The following is a 25,793-nucleotide window of genomic DNA, read 5'->3' on the forward strand; positions in this document are numbered from 1 at the left end:
TGATGAGATGCATTCCACTGAGACTACGGCTGAGCATAGGATTGAAATGAATGGGTGGTTGGTTGGGCATGATATGGATACGTGAAGGACCAAGGAGGAGGTGTGGACCAGGAAGGATGAGCAGGGGGGACCCTAAGAAGGTATGGAAGTGACTTGGTTGGGGTTGTAGTACACCTAAGATGTCCCTTGCATCCCCTGCTGATATGGTCTAGGTCCATGCGGCCTCCTTTGGTTTATGTAACAGAGTTGTTCAGTGACTCCCTCAGCCCCTTGATATATAGTTTTAAGTCCGGGTAAGGAAGGGCACTTGTCTGTATAATTATTTTCTTCACAGACTGAGCAAACTTCTATAGAGTTCAATGGGCATTCATTCCTAGGATGCCTCCTGGTGCATCTAGGGAAAAAAATGGCCAAAGCCCTCTTTGCTTCCTCTTGTTTCCTTTTGATATGTAAGGTATCCATTTGCATGGCAAGAGTCTACAGCATCTCACTCTTGAATTCTTCCAGTACGTTTCCAATTTCTTCCTTAATGGATGAGCTAGAGGAAGAGGTATTGGCTATGGGTTGACTCCCCCTACCTTTCTTTCTGGCTGCTCTAGAATGGTTCCTAAAAATAGTCTTTATGTCCTCATAGGATAGTTGGTAGATGTCTCCCCCGGCCAGTAGATGGAGGGTGTCTAAAATATCTTCCCAAATTCCCCTGAGCAGGACCAGCTTCAAAGACTCAGGGTCAAGTGTACACTCGACCCTTTTGTAACTAAGCTGGAACCTCTCTTCATAGTCCTCCAGGGACTCATCACTTCCTATGGTCATTTGGAAATTTTCTTCTTTAGTATCTTTTGACCTACAATAGTCTTGATACTTGTTGTTAAAGGCTTGTTGCATCTAAGCCTAAGTTGTGATGCTATTGTTAGGTAATCCCATGAACCAGCGCAATGTTGCATCCTTGAGAGTAGAAGGGAATAGTTTCAACTTTTGCTCATCTTTTGCATAGTCATAGGTTCAACAAATAACAACAAACTCAAAAAAAAAGGTGTCAGGATCTTCTATAGTCAGACCATGGAAATTAGGTAGGGCGGAAGGGCTTATATTCTTCATTTTGGTGTCCCCATTGGTCTCCCAAATGGGAAAGGAACCCTCTATTCTCTCTCCATTCACCCTAGCATTTTTGTGTTCAGCCATTGGCTCCAAAGGAATGTTTTCTTCTTCTTCTTCCCCTATAGGCTCTTCAAGTATGTCTGGCTATTCAGTTAAGGGTTCTTCTTGATTGCAGCCACCGAAGAAGAGAGAAGGCTAGCCGTTTGAAGCAATGGGGGTGTTGGGCAAAATTTTTCCTGAATTATCTCTATTCCTACGAGGCATGAAAGGAAATATTTTTGTTTGGTTTTTGTTTCTTTTTTCCCCGCACTGGTAGTACCTACAAAACTGAAATTAATTGAACAAAACAAATTGCAACTATCTAAAATAAACTTGTTGAATGGAAATTTGTAGAGGAAGGCAAGGAAATGCAGAACTTGAAAGAAGAGAAATGACTAGTCTACTTTTGCTGAAATGAAATTTGTGAAATTGAAAGGGAAAGTAAGAAAATGCAAAACTGAAGGAAAAGAAAGGACTAGTCTATTGTTGCTGAAATAAACTATTAGCATAATGTTTCAAGAAAAAAATAGAATAAAGCAGTAATCACAGAATACTCTGATGCTTCCCTGGCAACGGCACCAAAAAGTGGTGAGCACCAGTATTGCAGCAATAATGCTGCAACTCTTGGGCTGCCTACTTTACTCTTATCAACCCAGTAGTTCGTAACAAACTTGGAAGTGACGGTGCTGTATGCACAAGTACTAGTTCTTACAGCAGGTTATCACTTGGTCAACTGGCGCAAGATCACTAGGAGCTCAAGCCAACTTCTATGGATTCGAGAAGAAGCTCTATATGTGATGAAAAGAGAGAAAAAATACTCTACAGATACTATTCTAAGTACAAAAAGGAGAAATACTGAAATGTAAAGCAAACCAAGTAAATCCTAATTAACCAACTAATCCTACTTTTGCAAAAAGCACTATGGAAACCATGAAAAGAAAGCTATTACCTACTCAAGGAAGTAAAAAATATCTAACTAAACTATTTCTGGAAGTAAATGAGCAAAAAACATCTTTTTGGATTTTTTATGTATTTTTATGTGAATTTGTCATGCATGTAATTTATTTGTTTGTGAATGTGGCAATGAATAGGTGGTGCTAAAGGGTGGTTTTGGGACTTGAAAGCATGTAGGATGGTGTGGATGGGTTCTAGGAGGTCTCAAGTGGCCTTCTGGAGGCCTTTCCCACACTCGGCCTTCAAAAGAAATCCTACAGGAAAATCTACAGGAGGACACAGGAAATCAAAAGGAGGAAAACCAATGTTCTACAGGAGGCCTACAGGAGGAGGCCAAGAGTAGTTTTCACTGTTTTGAAGGTGTGAGAGTGGGTGGAAAAGGTGGATTAAGGTTGGAATGAAGTGTTAGGACACCTAGGGTCTACCAAGAATCATTAGGAGAGAGAAAGGTGATTGGATTTGCTCAAGGAGAGAGGAAGAAATTCTATAGAAAATGCAGGAAACTAAGGTAGAATTGAGGAGAGACTTGGGCGACCTGTAGGGCATGGATAATATGGAGGATGGGATGGTTGATAGGATGACCTACTGCTAGAAGATATCTACTACATAAACAACTGACAGTCAACCAATGAGATTAAGCAAGCAATGAAATAAGTGCGTCTAGAAAAATAGAGTTTTGCATCCAACTAGTCTAAACTATTATCTATGAAAGGAAATGATGAGGAATGCTGCAAGAAAGGAAAGCATGAAAGAAGTCTGTTGTAAATGAAGAAATGAGCATGATGGAGAAGTTCTGAAGCAAGGCAAGACTAGACTATTAACCAACTAAAAAGCTGCAAACGCTAGAAGTCCTATGAATGAGGGAAATCTGTGTTTTTGGGGCAACAAGAGGGCCTTTGCCTCAAATCATGGTCCCAAAGGGAGGAAGAGAGGCCAAGGAACTATTGCTATACTTTTGGATCTTTTCTTTATCACTGCTCAACCTGCTATAGAAAGCACAAATGGAAGCAAACTATTGAATCATCAAAAGCAACCTATTCTTAACCATGAAAGAGGTACATCTAACAAAAACCTAATATACAACTGAAATAAAACATGCAAATACAAGTAAAGAGGAGCTTGGCTACTTGGATTTGGCCCTAACCTAAGAGCTTCAGCCCTCTGAGGTAACTCAATGCTAGCTCAAAAAGGATTCCATCTTTATTTCCAAAACAATAACAAGATTACATGGAACTGTCAAAATAATAAGCTCAAAGTTGAGCAGAGTTTACATAAGAAAAAGTACAACAAAAATCCCAGAAAAGTCCCACCCTAGTGATACCCTAGGCCCCACTACTTATACAAATGAAGCTACCATCAGCTTCCTTAAAATCAGGGAGGCTTGGCTCCCAAAACTTGAGATAATCATCAGTCATCCTCCACTTGCTCGGCTGCCTTTTAGTGCATGATTCGACTGCTTGTACTCTGAGCTTAATGAAGGGGAATTCGAAGTGAGTAATAAATGAGGGGGATTCCCTCCTATAATTCCTCTCCTTTGTCCACTTCGAGTTATTGCTACCATTTTTCCACTAGATCCTTGACTTTGACCTCGAAATTCAACAATAATCTGCATTAAACACATGTTAGACCACATGGCATCATAACTAACTCAACTCACTCCATAAACATAAATATAATCAGAAAATCATACAATAAGCTAAGAGAATGGTTGATTTGACTAGGTTAGGAGGTAAAATGAGCCCATATAATTACCCATTTATGAGGCTCAACAACATGTGCTTTGTAATTCTATGTATTTATAAGTTTTGCTTCTTTTTTATGGGACTAGATTTTTTGGTATTTTTTGGGTATTTGTATCATACGTATTTCTCATTGTACATATGTATTCATTACCCTTAGCATATGTAGGATACGTGGATGGTTTCAGTCATCACACATGGCACATTGCATCAGCTGCTTGGGTCAATTACACACCTGAGTTAGAACTGCTTTGTTACAGGGGAGTCTTTCTTGGTACTGCCACCAACAATATTGCTAAGTATATGTCTATAATTTCACTTCTCACAGAAGCGTCATCTCAAGACATCTCCAATCTAGTGGTCAGGTTAGACTCTCAGCTTGTTATTATGCAATTGACAAATCGGTATCACATTCGCAATCCAATCTTGTTACATCATTATTTAAGGGTGCGACTCTTGGAACCTCAAATTGAGTTTATTGCACATGAACACATTCCTTGATAATTTAATATAGTTGTTGATTCATTGGCAAACTATGTATTAGATTGGCATATGTCCCATTTATTATTGATACATGTATGAAAGTAAATATTTACACAGTTAAAAATTTACAAAAACACTTAAAAAACATTTACATCATAAAATACCAAAATATTTATATATATATATATATATATATAATCCAATACTTTACATCAGAAAATTTCCCAAAACTTGGATGTTTTTAAGTACAAAATGGCTACTAAGCCTCACTATAAAAACCCTCTTGCTATACCATTTGCCTACTACAAGAGCCTACTTCTCATGAAAAGTCAATATAGCTCTAGCTATCCTCCAAAGAGGAACTAGAAACCACTCAGGCACACCAAAAATGTGTCGCTACATGTGAGTGGGAATCTCTCTCATGCGAAGGGGGGGAACACCTATGCTCAGACCTTCCAAGTTCCTCAGAGTCTTGCGGAGACTCTGTGCATCATCCCCATCTTCGGAAGCTGCTCCTATGCCAGCTCCAGGTAGTTGGTCCCCTCACCTCGCTCAGTGAGGCACGCTTGCAGTTCACATCGGTGCCACATCTATGTCAAGCAAAATCTTCGTGTCAGTACTTGTTCACCCATAACAACAAAAACATTACATAAACATTCAAAAGCTAAAAAATACTTTAAAGTACTCTAAAAAAACCTTCTTACCTTGAGGCCCCCAATTTGTACCAGGTGGCAGTATCAAGTCAAGATCCAGTAAAGTCCATGCCCTCATAGGCATAGTCATCTATCATCAGGATCTGACCACTGAGCCACTTGAAGAAATCTTCTTCGAAAAAATTACGGATGGGTCCCCCTCCAATGCGAGGATTGAGAGATGCTCATCACCCTTTCTTGGGCTCCCTCGGATCAAGTGGACGTACACTCATTTGGCATCTCATAACGAGCACCCTCTCAAGTATAAAGGATACAATGAGAGTACCATACCCAAAACTCTGTTAGGTTCGAGTCTTACATGTCATCAACTCCGCCTTCAACTGATGAAGAACTGCCTCACTCCAGTTGAAGATCTGAGGGTGGACACAATCAATGGAAAGCAACAATCGGGCCTTGGTCGCAAATTGGGGACTCTTGGACCCCGCCAAGCATACAATCATCCATAATATGGCCCTCAAAGACCTAGATATGATCCACTCTAGGGGACCCTGTTGCTCACTAGTCCGCTCTCAGGGATACAATAAGCCTGGATTAGCTCTAGGGTCCCGGTCAAGTTTTCTCATGCACCTCTGCATGACAAACCAATCTCAAAATAGATATCATCTCTATCAATTGAGAGCTCATGACCCCCAATCCATAACACCCCTTGGTGTTCATCCCAATGCTGAATGATCCAGCTTAAAATTTCTTCCTGACATTTCATCAGGTCAGGCCTTGCATATTTCAACAAACCACATTAGTGCAATGCAAGTATGCAAGCTTGATCATTTTGCATAAGTAGTTCCTGACAATCATGAACTCGTTCCCTCCATAAACTCGTCATGATGGATCAAAACTTGCACAAATAAACCCAAAAATCAGTTAAAATAGGGAAAAAAATTCTTGAGAAATCACTTGATGGGGTTTTAGAATGTCCCATCATGCACTAATGCCCCCCTTATGGCAAACAGGGTGCACTAAATCCCTCCCCTAGATCGTGAAGTGCGTTTAACACCCCTCTAGACCTAGAGGGGGTGTTAGTCGCATTTAATGAGCTAGGGCCTCCCCAAATTCAAAAAATTCACCCCCAATGCAACTAAAAAAGGTTAAAGAATGCAGGATAAGGGTAATTCCATCTACCTGGAACAAACGGCAAGTCAAATGATTGCCTGGATTGCTCGTAATCGTTTAGAGAAGTTCTGCTCCTTTATAGCTCCAGAACATTCTCACAACACTCAAATGATGCAAATGGTGAAAATGGAGGCTCAAAAACTCCCTTATAGTCACTATGGAGGTATGGCTTATCTTAATTAAATTCATTGAAATAGAATTAGTTCATTTCCTATGTTATTTATCAGGCACCATGTCAACATATTGTCAAATATTACTCATGCTTTGATGAAAGGATTTTCAAGGCTAAATTGTAGAAATGACCATGTCTGATTCACTATGAGCGCTTTCTTTTATGGGATCTTTTCTCACTCTTGAACTGAAAAATCCCCGATTTTTCATCATTGGGCTTGTTAAACTCCTACGATGACAGTATAAGCGCTTTCTCTTTTGGGACTCTTTCTTGCTTTTAAATTGAAAAATCCCCTAGCTTTTCTCTTCCTTGGGCTCGCTAAATCTATGAAGAAGGAATGAGAAGTTCTTTTATCTCTTTTTCCTCACTCATTAAACTGAAAAAGGTACCTTGAGTTTTCTTCATTTAACTCGTTAAAATTTGATGAAGATCTATTGAGTTTGTCACTGCATGACTCATCAAAATTTCACAATGAATATCAAGTTTACTCCGTCTCCTCATACTCATAACAAAATGAGGCAAATTTCTATTAAGAATAGGTTTATCTCTTTATCCGTACTCAATAGACTAACTTATGGAAAAGTAACCTTTTTTGGTATACTATTAAACCTTTGTCGCACTCAGTTAAAAACTATGACAAGGGGATCACCCTGGAGTCGCTCTTTACGATATTTTTAGACTCTCGAAATATGAAAAGACCACCAAGTTTACCCATATGGACTCATTAAACTAATCATATGGGGAAAGTGGACAATACAATTTCCTTATTTCAGTATTTTGAAAATATTTTTTTGGTAGCAGTCGCTCCCTTGAACATGGCACTGTCTCAGCAAAACCTTCTTTGTGTCGACCTCTCAATATGAACCTTACCATCCTATAGTTTAGCCTATATACTCCGATGCTCTTGCATCTCTGTATCCTAACACTCTTTGGTGTTCATGAGTCTAGTGATACATGGTTGAAACCTTTGTGTTGTGCCTTCTATTGTTCAAGGGAAACCCTTTATCTTCTGTTTCCTCCATCAAACCATCAATCATATTCTTCCATCATGCCCTATGTTGATTCAACCCAATGCTCAAACTATTCTTCAAAAAACAATCATTCTTGTCCCATTTCGTGTTAACTGATGTAGGACACATTCTTTCCTACCTCTTGACATGTATCTTCCTATCGAATTCAACACTCTATCTATGAAGTAGACCCAAAAACACTTCAGTGCCTTGGAACTTGCAGACATCAGTGGCAGGTTACCTTGTGTTTGGTCAGGGGTTTTCATTATTGGATCCTGGTTAAAAGATTCTACGAGTGTTTGATGACAAAAAAATTATTCAAACTTGATAGATTGCACTGTGCATCTTGGAGACCATCACCATTATGGGTGGCCATCCTCGCGTCTGTTAACAATCTCCTTTATTGACTGGTAATCAGAATATTTCGTACATTTCCGACCTCAACACCTTTATTCACATGTATCGAACTATGTTGTTAAGGTGAAGAGGAAATCAAGACCTTGGGTAGAGGCTTACATCACTCAGCCTTGTTTCCTCTCCCAAGTTGCGTATATTATTTTTTGGAGACAACTCAACAAAATGATCTTACTATGACACAAGTTCCACATTATGCTTATCGGCGGACACGATCGTCATATCTCTTTGTTGAGAATCACTTTGACATAGCTATTGAGCATGGGGATGCCCAAATCAGGACATGATTTTAGATGTTTTATATATATGTGTTGTATCAAGTTTCTCGTATTCCTGAAGCTCTGATCCTCTCTCTCTCTTTTTGAAGAAAATGACAGTTATATAAAGTATTTTGGATATCATCTCTACCTCTGATCTCACACTTTAGGGGGCATCTGTTATACAGGAAAATGACCTCCTCATCATCTTAGAGGAGAAGGGCAAGACGACTTAAGGACTAACCAAACTTCACAAGCCTATTTTTCAAGCTAACGCTCTCCAGGAACTAGCAACCTTCTTTATAAAGCTTCCTAGCCATGCATCAGGTGCGTTAGTCCCTAGGGTAACTCCATTTTTTGCCTCGGGAAGAGCGTTATTCAAATTAAGTGAGTTTCTGAAGGTCAAAGGAGAAATTTGACCAAGAAATATCCCTATATTCACTCCTATGTCAGCTCATAAAAGCAAGGAAACATCCAGATTCGACCTGTTTAGAGGAATTACTATTCCTAATGGAGTCTACAAACAGGGAAACAGCACTAAAGCATGGAAACATCTCTTCTTTTACCTAAAGGAACTCATGAAGGATTTTGCAAGGCTTATCCTCTCATGCTATATATTTGAGGCTAAGGCCATTGTGAAAGAGGTAGATATTATTGAAAGGATTGCCTATTGACTGTCGAAGCTAATGTTAGACATTGGCTCTTCAAGAGGTTAAGAAGAGAGAGAGAGAGACAGAGAGAGAGGAGATGGAGGAGTAAGGGAAGGCTGATGCAACCGATGGTTGTAATCACTCTTTTCTATCATTAATATAGAACTTCAATTATGTTTTCCACTCCATGGCATTGTTATTGTGATTTATTTACATGTTTATGCAATGTTAATGATTATGAGTGGCTTAGATATATGCAGTTAAATATCCCTATGTATTAGTGTATTGATTATTGAAGTTATATGTTATGATATTACGCCTCATCTTGTTTATGTGCAGCTATTGATCTTGTAGCTAGATGAGGGGTATTCCACTCTGCTACTTTACGCTCTCCAACAACACCACACCAAGACATGAGGTAACAATCCTTCTTCCTACTTTGATTCTCATTTTACTAATACGGATATGTGCATGTATCTATGGGCCAACTGCAACTAATTTGACTATCTTCCAAGGATCCCAGGAAGATCCTTGAGGGTAACTCCATCACCAAACACCCATGCATTAATCCCTATAGCACCCAACCTCATTGTCTGTTGTGCTTGTTGTAAGCCTTTAAGCTTGTCCTGGATGGTTGTCATGACTTGATAAGCCTCTTCCAACCATGGTTGCAACGAGGCCTTTAGCAAGGCTTCCTTCTTCTGTGCTTCCTCTACCTGCGCTGGGAGTTGCCTGCCCTCCTGTAATTTAGCTAGGTGTTGCGCTGGTGTGATGGAGTGCGCCATTGCCCCAACTTCGTCATACTATTGCTGCAACTCCCTTACTTCCATATTCATTGTCTACAGGTTTGGATCCTCCTACAGGTTTGTCACCAACTCCATTGCTTGCACAAATAACGTTGAGTGGTTAGCAACTGTGGCATCTAGGATGGTCATTCCTTATTTTATTGCGGCTTTGTGCTGCTCCCGGGCCTCATGCAGGGTCGTGGGATGCAAATTTAACTACAACTCTATGATCTTCATATTGAATTCAAACTGAACTCGGCCAACCTCTTCTTTGGCTTTGTGAACACTAGCAGCTAATTTTCGGATCTTTGCTTCTAGCTGTGCATCCTCAGGGACATGAAGCTTAGGCACTCTCCTGCATGCCTCTGTGACTGTTGACTCTAGTCGTGAACTTTGCGCCTGCAACATCTCTTTTTCCTTTAAAGCCTGTATCTTCTCAACGAACATCTTCTCGTTGTTCACTCTGTACTCGCTGATGAGGTTGAGAGTGTGCTGCTCCTGAGCTCTCAATTCCTATGTCCCCTCTGCATGTAGTGCGTGGAGGATCTCATTGGGGAGCGCTGCTATGTTAAACCCAATGTTCTTGAGTGTGCTTAGGATGATGCGATCATTGGCTGACTTTACACGAAGGGACCCATCTGGCAATGCAATAGTCCTAAGGTCTAGGGTCCTTACCAACTCAATTGCTTGGCTCATCCCAGGTGCCAAGCTCACTTGTTCTATGCTTGCTTTTCTGACGCCCACCTGTATTCTACTTTTTTATATCTATAGCTCGTGCAAATCCTTTTGGACACTCCCTAGTGTCTGCAGATATTACTGCTCGAGTTGTTGTAGCACTTCAGTGAAGGTATCCCTGATTTTATCCCCGATCTCATCGAGATCAACCTTCGTCAAGACCATGGGATCACCCTATGACTTGTCTGATTTCTGCTTCTTCCTTGTATCTCCTATTGTTCCTTGCCGTGTCTCTTCAGAATAAAAGGGGTGCGCTGCCCCTCATCTTCTCCACTGCCTTGCCCTGAAACGAGACCATTTGTTGTCTTAGGGGGTCCTGACCTAGGTTCAGAGTTAGTTGCGCCAACAAACAAATCCCTACACTACTGGCCCTTTCAGAAACAACCTATGTAGCACAGGCTGTAGTCTCACCCGAAGCAGTACGGGGGGATTCAAGAACCAAGTTTCTGCATCCATAGACAAGTGTGATTTCTTTTAGCGCCCTAGATCTGCCTTCATGCAGATCGATAATCCCTTAGGGCTTGGTACTGAAACTCTGTTAAAACAATCTTCAAACCTTCATGAAGATCTATGATTAGTCTTTGCAGACCTTTAACAGTCAATCTATCTACTTACATGCATCATAAAGTAGTCCTGAATTAGGTTTCACGCATATATACTTAAGTTATTCGTAAACATCAGATATTGCATTAGAGTCTTTGCAAAATTACATAAACATGCTTGCATACATCATTTAACCATTATTCAACAGATTCGCACAACATTCAATCAATATTCCATAAAACGCATTATTCACAGGTAGCATATACCATTAACAAAAACAAAGATAAAATAGATATACACAGGAATTGTTCGATAACTTTCTTTATTGATCTTCAGTTCAAATTTATAGACTCAAAACTACCCTACGCACTCTGCTGCAAGGGTCCACGCACTCAATTGTGGACTCTACCTAGGCCTCTGCCCACTCAGCTACAGAGCCTTTCTTCTCTTATCTGACCCACTTCTCTTTCTTTACCCATTACATCTATATCTCACATAACATATCTTAGACTCTTTAAGATACACTTATTTATAGCCTTTTTCATACAATCCCATGGTCTGCGGACCATGGGTGGGTCCTAAAACTGACTCAAGCATTACATAAACAAGGGGCTAAAACCCCTTTAACTCCTAATCATCTGTGCCCTTCACATCCATAAATCGCAGAGACTTTACATTACTTACAAAAATATATCAAAACTTGGGTTATTTTAACCCCAAAACTGACCTAGGGGACCCCATCCCAACACCAAACCACCTCAACCCTCCACCAGAGTCATTCCACCTCCACAGTCATACATCAATAACACCAACCAGATCGGTCTATACCCAAATTGTCCAAGGCTCCAGGAACTAGTAACTCAACCCATATCCTTCCAAGGCTCCAGAGCATTTTTCCAACCCAGCTTTAGGGAATAGTAACTCAACCCACCAAGGGCTCTAGAGTGTTTTTCCTGACCTAGGCTCTAGGACTAGTAACTCAACCCAAGTTGTTCCAGGGATTCCATAGCATTTATTCCAACCCATAGCATTAAGGAATTATAAGAACCAATTAGAAAACAATCAAGTGGAAAACCCATAGGACCATGGCTATCAAGGAAATGGAAAGGAAAGGATAGAACCGTTATTAATCGAGACATTTCTCCATGCCAATGACAACACATAAATAGAAAATCACGTGCATATACCATGCATCCATAAATCAACAGGGAATCACACATGCACCTTGTTACCCGCAAGACAATCTAGTTGTAGTTATTGCTCTGCTTGTCCCCTTGCACTTTTCTGCTTTCGTTTGCCTTCTTTCTCTAAATCCAAAGCATGCCAAAGTTCTCCAAGAATAGTCCAAGAATACTCTAAGTATGCAAGAGTATTAGAGAATGCGAGAGTAGACAAGAGTTCCAAAACTGAACTGACAAAATCTCAAATGGAAAAAGCTAGAAATTCATCATTGATGCCTTTATTTTCTTCATTTTCCTTCATTTTTCCTTCAATTTAACTCTCATGCAAATATGTGTCTCTTCATCTTCCTTTTCTCCTGTTTTCCTTTATTTCATAAATAAAATTCCAATTATTTTCATTTTTCCTTTGCCAATACCTTTGTCTATTTCCTTAGCCATAAACAAACTAAAAGTGATCCCCAACATAATGCATTCACGCCATTCAACTTGGAATACATGTCTCATGACCTTGGTCTTATATTATATTTATATGTAAAATAAACCAGGGGTTGTTACAATGATAAAGTTAAAATGTGCATCTAGAAAATAAAAAGACAATCTACCCTTAAAATGTCTTAATTGTGGTAGAGTAGGACATTTTGTTGTTAGATTTCCATATGCAAAAATGTAAGGCAATGATTATAAAGAAGGCCATAATAGTAAAAGAAAATATGATAGACACAAAAGAGTAAAACATACCAAGAAGAAGATTTTTTACTCTAGAGAGGACAATAGCTCATCTAAAGAAAGCAATGAATGTGTTTATGATATTAAAAATGAATAATTGCTCTGCATAGCCATGGATACAAAGTCTACTAATAAAGAAAATGAATACAATTAGAAATAAAAGTTAGATTCATAAGAACAATACATTGATGGGGGAGTGAATATTCAGGAAGAACTCATTATTGTCTTAACAAAAATAGACTTTACCCTCGGTAAAGAATAAAAACTAGAAGGAGAAATTGGAAAATTTATATGAAAAGAAGCATCATGATCTTAATGAAATAGAAAAATTAATTATCATCTTGAAGACTTAACTAGAAGAGGAAATAAGGATAGAAGAAGTGGTGAGAAGCCAACTAACAAAAATGGAAAAAATATGCAACAAGCTAGTGGCTAAAATCATTTCCTTAAGAAAGAAACTAGAAAAAATAGTTGGTCAATTGAATAGAATCTTGACGTTTGGTAAGTGTTGAAATCTTAGATAATTTTCTTGGTTTCGAAAGGTCACCGTCCATCAAGAGAGGTTTTGGCTATGATGAAAAACAAAAATACCCCCAAGGGAGATGAAATCATTAAGGTCACAAAGCCCTTGGATAAGGTAAATGAAGAAAAGCCTAAAATCAATACTAACATTCTCAGACTCCATCAACAATAAACAGGGAAATAGGAAAGGAAATGAAGACAAAAAAATGCTTTTTTCTGACAATAACAAGAATGTTTTCAAAAGAGTTGCTCCACCAAGGTCTTTCACAAAGTAGTATCAAAATCTCTTCCTTGGCTATTACTTTTCTTGCAATTATTTTAGTCATAAAGTAATAGGATGTAAAGCTTATTCAAGAATTGATCATGCTGAGTGATAGAAAACAAGGATCTTATGAGACATCAAAAAATGATTACGTGAGTAAAAAACCAAAAGTTCTCATGGATTTGTTCATAGAAGCTACAATTTATTTGTTCCCCTACTTCATATGTATCAATAAGTTTGTAGCTTTTTAATGTTTAATAGTAATAATTAGAAATATATAGTTTAATATTTTGTTATTATAATTTAATAATACTTTTAGTAAATTTTTTCGCTAAGTATATTAATATTTTAATATGAGTTGAGGCATTCTGAAGTGCATTGAAGCAATTTAATAAGTATTTATCTTTTTAATTTTATCATAGTGAACAATTTGTTCATTATGATTTAACCATTGATGAGAAGTGTAAAATAACTTTCCCCCAAGAATCTCATAAAATATAATATAAATATATTTATTCGTTTATTTTCACAATTATGCTTAATTTGAAAAAAAAATATTCTATAAATACATGAAATAATTATTATAAGACAAGATATAAAAATCTAATATCAGAAAGAAAAAAATAAAACAATAGCATCCCCTTCCTTGATGTGTCTATTACCAGGAAGGTTAATGGAACCTTAATACATCATGTTTAGAGGAATAAAACACACACTGCTAGTTACCTTTATGCTAGTTCCCATAATCACCATGCTCAGAAAACTAGAGTTCCAAACACTTTAGTCATAAGAGCCCTAAGAATGTATGATAATGAACACAATGATTAGAAAAAAACCATCTGATCAGGTTCTTCAAGAAGATAGGCTATAAAGAAAAGGAAATTAGGAAATCTTTTAGAAAGGATGAAAGAAGAAATCTCCACCCACCTGACCCCCAACCAGCAGGCCAAATGATTTATCTTCCATACATCCAAGAAGTGTCTGTTAAAATCACAAAAGTTCTCAAAAGGATAATTTTTTCCAATGAATTCAAGCCTATTAGACCAGCAGTCAAGAGATGAGTTCTATCAAGGATGACATAGACCCACACCCATGAAAATAAATCTACAAAATAACTTGTTCCGATGAGAAATGTTATATTAGAGAAACTAGAAGATCATTCAAAATTCGAATGAAAGAACATGTTGTTGATATAATAACATGAATATGTGACACTCTTCCGCCTATGTTGAGAACTCCATCACACCAAGCACCATATACGACTTGAGAATAATAATATTATTTCCAAAAAAAACCCATTACTTTAGGAGATGTTGTAAGGGAGCTCACAAGAATATCAAGAACCTCGACAATATAAACAAGGATTGTGGCTTGGAAGTTAGCAACAATTGTATCCCGCTTATCAATCTACTTAGTAAATCTTTGTTTTTGTTTCTTGTCTCTTCTAATAACCCTCTTATTCCACTTTGTGGCTCTTCTTTCTCTCTCTCTCTTTTCCTTCTCTCTCCTCTAACTTAGATCTTCCCACATCCCTCCTTTTTCTCCTTCATTCATCTTCTCCACCCCACATTTATCTTCCCCTATCTCCTCCCACTCTTTGTTTTCAATCCCTCCCTTCCTTTTTACATCTTATTATTTCATTCTTTCTTTAACACTCTCCTTTTTTTCTTTCATTATGAATTATTTACCTTTAGGTTATAACTTTAACTTTTCCTTCTATTTTTTTTTTTTAAGTTTTAAGTTTTATTCCTAGTACTATACCCTCAAATATTATACATTTATCTATGAATTTAGTTTGATTATTAATCTTTTATACTTTTAATTTAATATGGTTACTATCCATATTAAAATTAACACTATTAATATTAATATAGGTAATAATTTTCATCATAATAATAATTAAATTATCTTACTAGTGCATTAATCCATTAACTTATTTGATCATTCTCTTCTTTTTTTCTTTTAACAATAGGAAAACTATCATGACATAATTGTTAAACCAACATTGTGGACAACCATCGTTGCTTGCTATCCGCTAATGTAGGTTGACTTATCACTATTATTCAAGGAAATCCATGCCACCTATAATTACCTGTTGGTGGTTCGTAAAAGGGAAGAATTTCACTCCATTTAATTACCTATGTGTCTTAGGTCATTAACCTATTTCCTTGTGCTTAAGGAAAATGAACCTCTAACATGACAAAAGCAAGCAATTTTAGACCATATTATTTATTCATTCTCTTATCACATATACACCCCCTTTTATTACATTAACCCCATTAATATTATTTCAATAAAATTACTATAAATTTTAAGTTTTAGTGAACGGTTATATCGTTTCCCTTCCATACTATTATCATAATATCCTATTAATAACTACTATAATAATTTTTAGAACATTATATTACATATTTTTATTATTTCTAATACCATTTAGAACATTATATTACACATTTTTATTATTTCTAATACCATTTCCTTATTTGATATTTTCGTTTTAGGTTTTTCCATCTTATGTTTTTTCATTGACTCTCTCCCCATTGAATCTCTCTCCATAATTCATTAAGCTACATCATATATATAATATATATAGGGTTCTCTTAACACTCTTTCCCTTATGATTTTGTCTTAATGATGGATTTTCTTTTAGATCTGAAATGTAGACAATCAATAATAACTATTGTAATAAATCTGAGTTTTCAATCTACAAATATAAATTAATAAAATAAATTATATGATTAAGATTAACTTCAATCATAGTGGTGTGTTGTATCCCTTAACGGGCAGTAGAACTGGAGCTCATATGCTCTTCAGGTTTATTTCCTTTCAGGCACGACTTTGTTTTCTCCCTCCTCGGCGATTTACAAGTCGTTCTGTAATCTTTTGATATACTCTTGTAACATTCTATGGATAATAGGAAGTTCGGCTTTTTTCCGTGGAAAAAAAAAAGATTAACTTCAATCATTAAAATAAATTATATGATTACGCCGTAAGGCGTTTCCCTCTGAGATCCATCCCCCTTTTTGCCTACGTGTCCTCCTCTGACGCCGTACGATGAGATGTTAGACGATTACAAACACCAGAACCGTCGATCAAAAATGTCACTCAGGCGGTCCGGGTAATGAAGAGCGCGGAGTGCCAATCGCCATTCTTATGGTTTTCACATGCTGACCTGCAGCCTGTTTTACATGGTTAATATGCCCGTGTGCGCGGTGGATTTGTGGCATATTCATACGAACAACTTTTTGGATGTTTTGATATTAGCAAAATCAGGTAATAAACTTCCGTTACAGGTTTCCTCTGCTCAATGTTTTTTTTCAGATCGAATGTGAGGTCACCTAACTAAGTGCAGGAAAATCCACTGTAGGTAGTATTTCTTGTTGCGTTTAAATCGGTCCGGGTAATGAAGAGCACGGAGTGCCAATCGCCATTCTTATGGTTTTCACATGCCGACCTGCAGCCTGATTTACATGGTTAATATGCCCGTGTGCGCGGTGGATTTGTGGCATATTCATACGAACAACTTTTTGGATGTTTTGATATTAGCAAAATCAGGTAATAAACTTCCGTTACAGGTTTCCTCTGCTCAATGTTTTTTTTCAGATCGAATGTGAGGTCACCTAACTAAGTGCAGGAAAATCCACTGTAGGTAGTATTTCTTGTTGCGTTTAAATACATTTTGGGAAAAATCAACATGTACTGCTGCTTTCACCAACCATTTTCTGTTCTTTGAAACACTCAACAATACGTTGAAGACACGAATTTGTCCGCTAGTTTTTGTTTAGATTGCAATGACTTGTTTATCTAAAAGAAGTACAGCAATGTTGGCTGCAACCCAAAATCCCAACTTCTAATGCATGTTGCAACCCAAGTAACATATTTATTTAACAGAAGTCCATCAATGTATGCTGCAACCCAAAACCCCAACTTGCATACCAAAACAAATTGCGGCCAAACAAGTGTGCCTCAAGAAGAGATTCATCCAAGAATGCAATAATGATAAGAATCGCCGAACCTTCGGAATTAATCATTTTATTTGCGAACTTGAGAATCGTAGTGCAATGAAGTCTGCAAGCCAAATAGGAAGAGTATTTGCGAACCCAGAGAGAGCATTCCCGGGCGAGGGAAGTGGAACAATCCTCGAATTGTTGGGACATGGAGGTGATTAGGGTTTTATGAGAGGACTTGCGCTGCTCATCTTCATGAGTGAAAATGGTAATGTGACCGTCCCTGAGCAAGCAGTGAATAAGTGCCAAGGTCTTGAGAGTGACCATCCAGTTCTTGGTTCGCTTCAACCGAGTTTCCACCACATTTCTCGGATGTTGCAGTAAGTCGGAGGATTGTGTTGCAGCCAAGGCAATGAGAACGTGAATTTCCTTGGGCAGAATGTCGTTGTGTCGAGTAGATTTCAGAACCGCGATATTGATATCTGCAATCTTGCTTATGCATTTGGCATACCCGATGTTACCAGCATCTTTCAGCGCCCGGGCAGCTTGTCTCGACCACGACTCCATCCCCGATAATGTCAGACATTCAACCACACTTTTGGGAGTTGTAGGATCCCCACCAATAAACCCTCTACAGTCAGTAGAACCATACTCTCATTTTTTGGCAGCTGCACCTAAAAATCATACATAATTGTAGTCCAACGTTACTTCTTCACCCTTTACAGGATTTCTGAGTGCGCAGAAGCCAACACAACCCTCACCATTCACTGTCCACTTCTCCGTTTGACAATTAGGATTGCAGTTGTGGTTTGTATACCGTCCAAGGTTTCCTTTTACACATGCATCAATAACATCTTCATTTTGATTATCACTACTCTGGTCAACATCTCCTTCTCCTTTACTTTCAACATCAACTTTATTTGGATCATCAGCTTGATCTGCATTAGCTTCATCTGAATCATCATCTAGATCATTTTCCCTTCGAGCTTCTTTAACTTCTGCAATTGGCTTTTCTAAACTTTGAATTGCTTCTTGAATACTAAATTGTTCAACGTAATTAGGATGTGAACATAACAGCAAATTGTGCGGCAAACTACGTTCAAAGGCCCCAATGATTATATCGTGTGCCATGGCTCTAATACCACTGTAGCATAAAAACTTATGCTGAAGCACGAAGGATTAATAGCTTGTAGATTTAATTGATAAAAATACACATTGGTATTTAAAATAATTATTTATTATTATATAAAAATGTATAAGATGATTTGAATGTACAATGAGGACCCTGCTTTTATACCTCAGCAGGTGACCTTTCATGAAGGGGCATGTCTTTTAGACATGCCTTTTCACTTAATTTTAATGACTAATTAACCTCAATAATATTTAATTATTTAATATTTATATTTATTTTATTTAACTAATTGTTATGAATTATATTCATAACAATGTCCCCAAGAAAGCCCTCACTAGATCTGTTGCAACAAAATTTCCCTTGGAGCAGACATTTGAAGCCTTGGAAACCATACCAAAGGATGATGTTCCTAATGATAAAGACAAAGAGATTACACAACTGCAAGAGAAGCTAAAGAAGGCACACATGGTTATTCCACAATTGTAGTAGGACCATAAGGAATTGAAGAAGGTTGCTCTAGAAAGGACAGCTAAGCTTAATGAAGAAGAACCAGTGACAAAGGCTACACCATCTGTCACCAAATTCAAAGGCGAGGAGAAGATAGTAAGAGAGGATATTCAAGAACAACTAGAGTCACTAGATCTTCAGCTAGAGAATTGCATATTTAGGAAAAGAAATTAGTACAAGAGGAGAAAAAAACAACGATGGATGAGGGGCAACATACTTTTAACAAGCTGAGGATGCAGTTGAAGAAATCCCACAGTGAAATCATTGAACTTAAGGAGCAGGATGAAATGGCTAGAAAAAATATGAGTGATCTTTTGGACATGTATGAGCCAGCAATGGAAAATGCTAAATATATGTTGAAGAGGTCTCTCCCACTACATAGGCAGCTGAAAAACATATGCAGGCAGAATCTTACCATGAGGAGGGAGTTGAGGGCTGCCAAGTAGCAGTTGAAGGAGATACATGAGAAAGACAGAGGTAAGTTGGATTTGTTGGCTGAAGCAACCAAAGTCTAAAATATTGCAATAGGTAAAACAAAGCAGTTTTGATTTTTGGTTTTTTGCCTAAGTATACTTGTTGAACGGGGTTGAGGTTAAGAGGTCATATTTTGCATGAAGTCTTTCCTACAAGCACAGTTAGTCAGAATTCTCAAGTGACTTTCCAAAAGAAGCAGCCCACACAATAGTTTTGTATCCTCGCCAAGCATTAGGGAATAGGGTTTCGATGTAAAGGTGGAAGTTTTGTCATATTTTTGGGTGAATAAGGGCTTGAATGGGTTTGAAACATTATTAGCATCATGTCAACATCATCAGCAGGATGTGTCTTGCTCAGAGATCTCAACATCGATCAAAACCATAAAGAACAGGTCACATTGCGCTTTTGATGTAGGTGAAATTTTAAGAGTTGGGAGCTTGGTGTGACGAAAGAAAGTTTCTAAGGAAGTTGACGATGTCCAGGCCATTTCACATGTGCAGAAGTCATCAACCAACTCAGGGAGTGACCGTAGCTACATCAACCATGGATTCGTTGAGCTTTTCTATTGCGTTTTTGTGTTTCTACTAAAGAAGGAGGTTGCACAGCGCCGACGATGCGTTTCCACATAGTCGTCTTTTTTACCGAGATTTTCATGTCAAAACTTCATGTAATTTGTTTTTATGCTCATGGTAAATGTTATGAGGCATCTAAAGACTTATAAGATCGATTTAGACTTAGTATTTAATGTAAATATGCTTGAAAAAGCTTTGGTCAAACAATTCCTAATTTTCAGCAGAAGAAGAAAAACAGTTTTTATTCAGTGCATTAGCTAGAAACATAAATCCTATTAAGGAATTTGGTTCCTAGAGGTGGGAAATGATTTGTTTTCATCTATTTATGATGTAATTGTAATGAAGCAAAGGGTTGGTCAAGTTTGAGAAGAAAGAACACTGTGTGTATTGTATTTTCTTGATTTTCCAGTGAATGAAAAGATAGAGGCCTAATTTTACAAGGATTCCTGTGTCAATTGCTTTGGAGATGTGCTTCTTTGTTTTGTAAGTTATCTTATGTAATCAATCATGCTTTGAAATGTGTCTTCTTGTTTATTTGAACAAAGATTTGTCTCAAAATTCGCTTCAAAAAGTGCTTTGTTTCAGTTTGCTAAACAATTTATGTTTTCTACTTGAATGGCATTTACAATTCATCCTGTTGTTTGATGCTCTATATGTCATTTCGACCTATCTTCTACTCACCCTCCTACAATGAATTTGACTGAAAACTCCAAAAGACTGCCTACCTTGCCCATGTAGAAGATCCCTGTCTCTCTTCATCCTTTCACTGGAAAAGAATCAACTTTTATGACCGTATTGCCCAACGGATCTATCTTCTTCCCCGCCAGTAAACCTTTAGAATCTATACCCCTGTGAGCACCATACCTAGTATAAGATATAATTGATTGAAATTTTAGCTAGAGAGAGCGCTCTCTGACGTTGGAAGGGCTAGATTCCAACTTCCAAGTGGTTTGTGGTTACCTTTGGATTCCTCTCCTCAGCCTGGAGGAATTACAGAGAGCTAACAAAGCCTAAAGAGTTTGGCCTAGAGGCCTTCCTTGTCCACTGCTTTATTGGCACTTATAACCCTAGTTGCTCTCCTAATGTCTCTCTCTCTCCCACACTCTCTTATAGAAAAAATTTCCCGTTGATAGATAAACTGGTTTAAGGATAACCCTGTTCTATGACGCCATACACCTTTTTTTTTCAGATGAAAAAAGCGATATATTTATCAGTATAGAATTTACATATGATGCAAAATCTGCAGCACAAAGGTGCATATCAGAGGGGGTATTCTGTGGTGACTGTTCAGTGTAAAGACAGACCTAAGCTTCTTCTAAATATCTCTATTTATTGTTTTTTCAAACCCAAAATTAGGTTGACACTACTTCAATTTATGATTAAGTCACCAACATGTAAGTATTATCGCTTGCACATTTATGGTTAAGTCACCAACATGTAAGTATCATCATTTGCAAAATATAAACACTACAATCAAATTCATGATGCTTGAAACCAAAACTAATAATCAATCAATCTTCTTATACCACACTATGGAGGCTTGCTTCAAAGTGTAAAAGGATTTGTTTAGTAGGATGTATGTTATAACTCTTATACAGAATGAATAATGTGTGAAAGAATAAGTAGATAAGAGTTCATATTTGCAATAGGTGCAAAGATTCAATGTAGTCAATATGAATATGATCTTGTTGAGAGAAGATTTTTGTCACAAGTAAATTTATGTTTCTCAATAACATTTGTAGATGGTAAATTTAGTCTTGTAGACCATTAGACATTTCATCACATTCTCTCTTTATGCAGATGGTAAATTTAGTCTTGTAGACCATTAGACATTTCATCACATTCTTTCTTTATGCCTCGGGAACTAAGTCAACTTTTATTTTTCATCAAAGGAATTGCACTCTTTAGTCATATCATTCTCCCATTTAGATTAAACTTGTGCATATGAATGTCTATTGAGATCAATTCCTTTAGGATACATGCCATGAAAGCAACACTAACACACTATTTCTATCAAGTCTTTCTTGAGTCATTTATCGTACCTACATTAACATCGACAACTTCAATTGTCTTAGTCAACCATTGGAGAAGACAAAAGTCCCTTATAGATGGAATTTTTGTATTAGATTCACCATGAGAATTCATAGTCAAATGATTAGATAAGCCATTGCTTGTAGTCAATTATATTGGAAAAGATCCACTCGAAGTGAAATCCGTTACACTAGTTGATTGCCTAGTGGAAAAGCTAGTCAATGCATTAGTTAAGGTTGTATAATAATATGCTGATATAGAATTTGTCCTAATCTCAAATGCATCATTGCTTAATAATCCATATGGGGACTTTAGTTTGGCAATCCTTGGAAGTCTACTTGTTAAAAGACAACATCCCACCTGCAAATAACTTTTCATTTTATTTGAATGAACAATTTGTAGGCATTTACCAATTTGTAGCAATTTGTAACCTTCATGGCCAACCTTCAAGCAACAAAATTTGTTACAATTAGATGATTTATCAAATAAAGAACAGATCTTCATACATGTATGATTTTTCTTTTTGCAATCATGACTCCCATCATGACCTGCCAAGTTTCGGCATTCCTCCAATTCATTTCCTTGGTGTGATTCAAGAGAGCAATATGTGCACTTTTCATCGCAACAATGGTTACCCATACAAGAGTGATCAAAGGAATGGCCCTTCTCTAGAACACACCGCCAAAAACATACAGAACATTTACAAACACATACAGAGAGTCCCTGTTTCAGTTCTGCAAGTGATAAAATTGCCTCCAGTTGCAACTTTTGTACATCAGCATTCCCAGAAAATTCTACAGTGTTGCAGTGAAGCCACTTTTCAACACGATCGCGTCGTCTATCAGACAATGCCACTAAGAAATCGAGAAATTTAGAGTGCCAAAAATCACCATTTTTGCCTCTCCTTTCCAAGACACATTCTAGTTTCGGTTTGAGATGATACAAAATTTTGCCATTTGACATAGATTCATCCAGAGCTGCAAGCTCCAAGCCAGTGTCATGCAAATCTAGAAGGAGATCCCCAATTACCATTGGAGCGTCACTTACCTCTTCCTCTGAGTCAAATTGGCAGCCTTCGAACACTGAATCATGATTAGATAAGCCATTGCTTGTAGTCAATCATGCATGGATTCATTTGACTATGAATTGGCTCTGGATAATACAAATGTATTGCCTGCATTCCAAATTGTGGTCAAGGAGATTTACACTAATGTGAGCAAGAAAATGCTGAATTCAGATTCCTATAAGTCTCAATTGTCTCTCAATAGAGTTAATATTATGGATGTATATGGAGATGGGGATGGAGTGGAACCACCCAAGACAAAGAATTCTTGCTGCTGAGGATTCAGAGAAAAAGCTCCTTTGTTTCTGGGCCTTCTTCAAACAATTGTCTGTGTCCTTAATTGGAAGAACAAATATGCAACATAATCTATCAGCATGATGATGTTGCTGACTCTAGACAGTTGTAATGTTGATACAGCTGCTTCACTATATGCCATAGATTGTTGAAGGGCCAAGGGTGCATGAGACACAGTGAAGCCATCATGAGAAGACTGGAGTCGATTCCAGAAATAACCTACGTCATATAGCAATACAACACCCATGGTTAGGCCCTAACGAATGAATATCATGAGCAGGTCGGACTTGTTTTGGTGGCCTAGGTTGTTAAAGAAAAACTAAAAATATATCACATGCCTTGTCAAACCGTTGTTCTTTTTTCATGTTGGCAATTCCTCCACAAAAGATAGATGTGCCAAGCACAAAAAGTAAGTTGGAAAGCATAGAGCCTAGTAGAGAATACTTGACCACATTGGTCTTGCCATGGTAAAGTGCGAACACTGCAATGAGCATCTCTGTTGCATTTCCACATGTGGCGTTGAGCAACCCGCCAACTATAGGAGAATTAATTAACAATATATTTGCATCAGTTACTTTGAAATGTCAAACACTTTCTCATATATATCAATTAGCTCATATTTTGTATCCACAAATATGAGTACATAGTCCATTGCCATATAAGAATCTCACTTGTTGGTCCAGTGTAGAATGCAATTTGTCTGCAACAATTTACAACAAAACATCAGATTGTAAAACCAACAAACATAATATTTTATGAAGTCACTGCACTGCAGTGACCATTCCAAGTGTATAAACAATTGCAGTACAAGGTATAGATTACACATAACCTATCTACATATACCATGCAATTTTTCACTTACTCGGTGACAAAGTCTATACGTTCAGCAAGAGGTGCAAGGCCAAGCAAACTTATGATGAACACCCAAACCTGCAAACAAAAGAATGTGGAAAATGATGCCAGAAAAACTTACAGAAAATGTCGGAAATGATAAACTTTCAAGTAGCATGAACCCTCTGTCCTTTCTATTGATAAACTTACAGAAATGATGCTAATTTCAATAAAGAGCTTGAAAGACAACTTGTTATTGTTAGATTGCTTACAATAGATGGGCTGGAGCTTCATTTCTAGTTGCTCTGTTTCTTCCACTCAAAGAGGATGAGTTGATTTCCATCACGTATTCCTCCAACATGGCTATCTGCAGCTTTCGCATCCATATTCAAATTAATGTTGTTCATAGGCCTCAGACATTGATACCTATTTCCAACATCTGCACTTAAGGTCCACAGAACAGACTGCTCTGCCTTGTCATGATTATAATCTGCCAAGTATATCTGTTCAACAACATTCAACAAAAACTATGGATTAGGGGACCACCGTTGTAAACAACTCTGTTGCAGCCCATAATGCCCAAGACCCTGGCATTCCGAAACCCAGAGTTAAGGTGGTTTATAGCATTGCAGTGAATAAGACTTCTCTACATATCCAGAGGAGAGGCTATATTAAACAATGAAACTAAAAGGAAAAGGGAAATAGAAAGTTTTACCTCGTCCCATTCTTTATCCCCGTGTTTCAGAGCATGTCTGGCATTCCGAAACCCTGAGTTAAGGTGGTTTATAGCATTTCAGTGAATAAGACTTCTCTACATATCCAGAGGAGAGGCTATATTAAACAATGAAGCTAAAAGGAAAAGGGAAATAGAAAGTTTTACCTGGTCCCATTCTTTATCCCCATGTTTCAAAGCATGTCTGGTGGCCTTGTATATCGATATGGATACCTAGTTGTTGTTCACGTGAATTCATTTGTTTAACTTCACCTTCAACTAGGCAATCTTTAAGGTATCTAAACAAGTTCAATGGATATTTATGACTACTTTTATTCTATTTCATAGCCACTTTAACCCCCGAATAGGGTTTTCGGCATGGCTTCCTCAATTCAAACTCATTATCATCGACCCTTGCTTTCAAAAAAGCCCATTCACATTTCAATATTCTTCCACACACTATGCCTTCCGGCGTTTCCTTTGCAACATTAGGTGCAAATGCTAGTTAAGATTAACCTCAATCATTATGTATAGGGAAGATAAGGAATTATTTATTGTTCAAAAGAATTCTAGAGCATAATTTCATATAGATCCTTGATTATATGACAAATAATTAAATAGAAACATATGCCTTTCTTTAAGGATTGTCATTCGCAGGGACATATAAAAAAAAATTGGTATTTCGTGGCTCCACAATTACTATTAGGCATATGATTCATGATATAGCCCCAAAGGACAATTAGTTATATTTGATTCACTCCATAATTATCATTGAACATATGATTCGTGATCAACTTTAAAGGACAACATGTTATCTATAGTTCTCTTTTATATTAA

The sequence above is a fragment of the Pinus tabuliformis genome, chromosome 7 (genome assembly GCF_031772625.1).
Source record: "Pinus tabuliformis cultivar Carrire ecotype Pingquan chromosome 7, CPIR1, whole genome shotgun sequence".
Lineage (NCBI taxonomy): Eukaryota > Viridiplantae > Streptophyta > Pinopsida > Pinales > Pinaceae > Pinus > Pinus tabuliformis.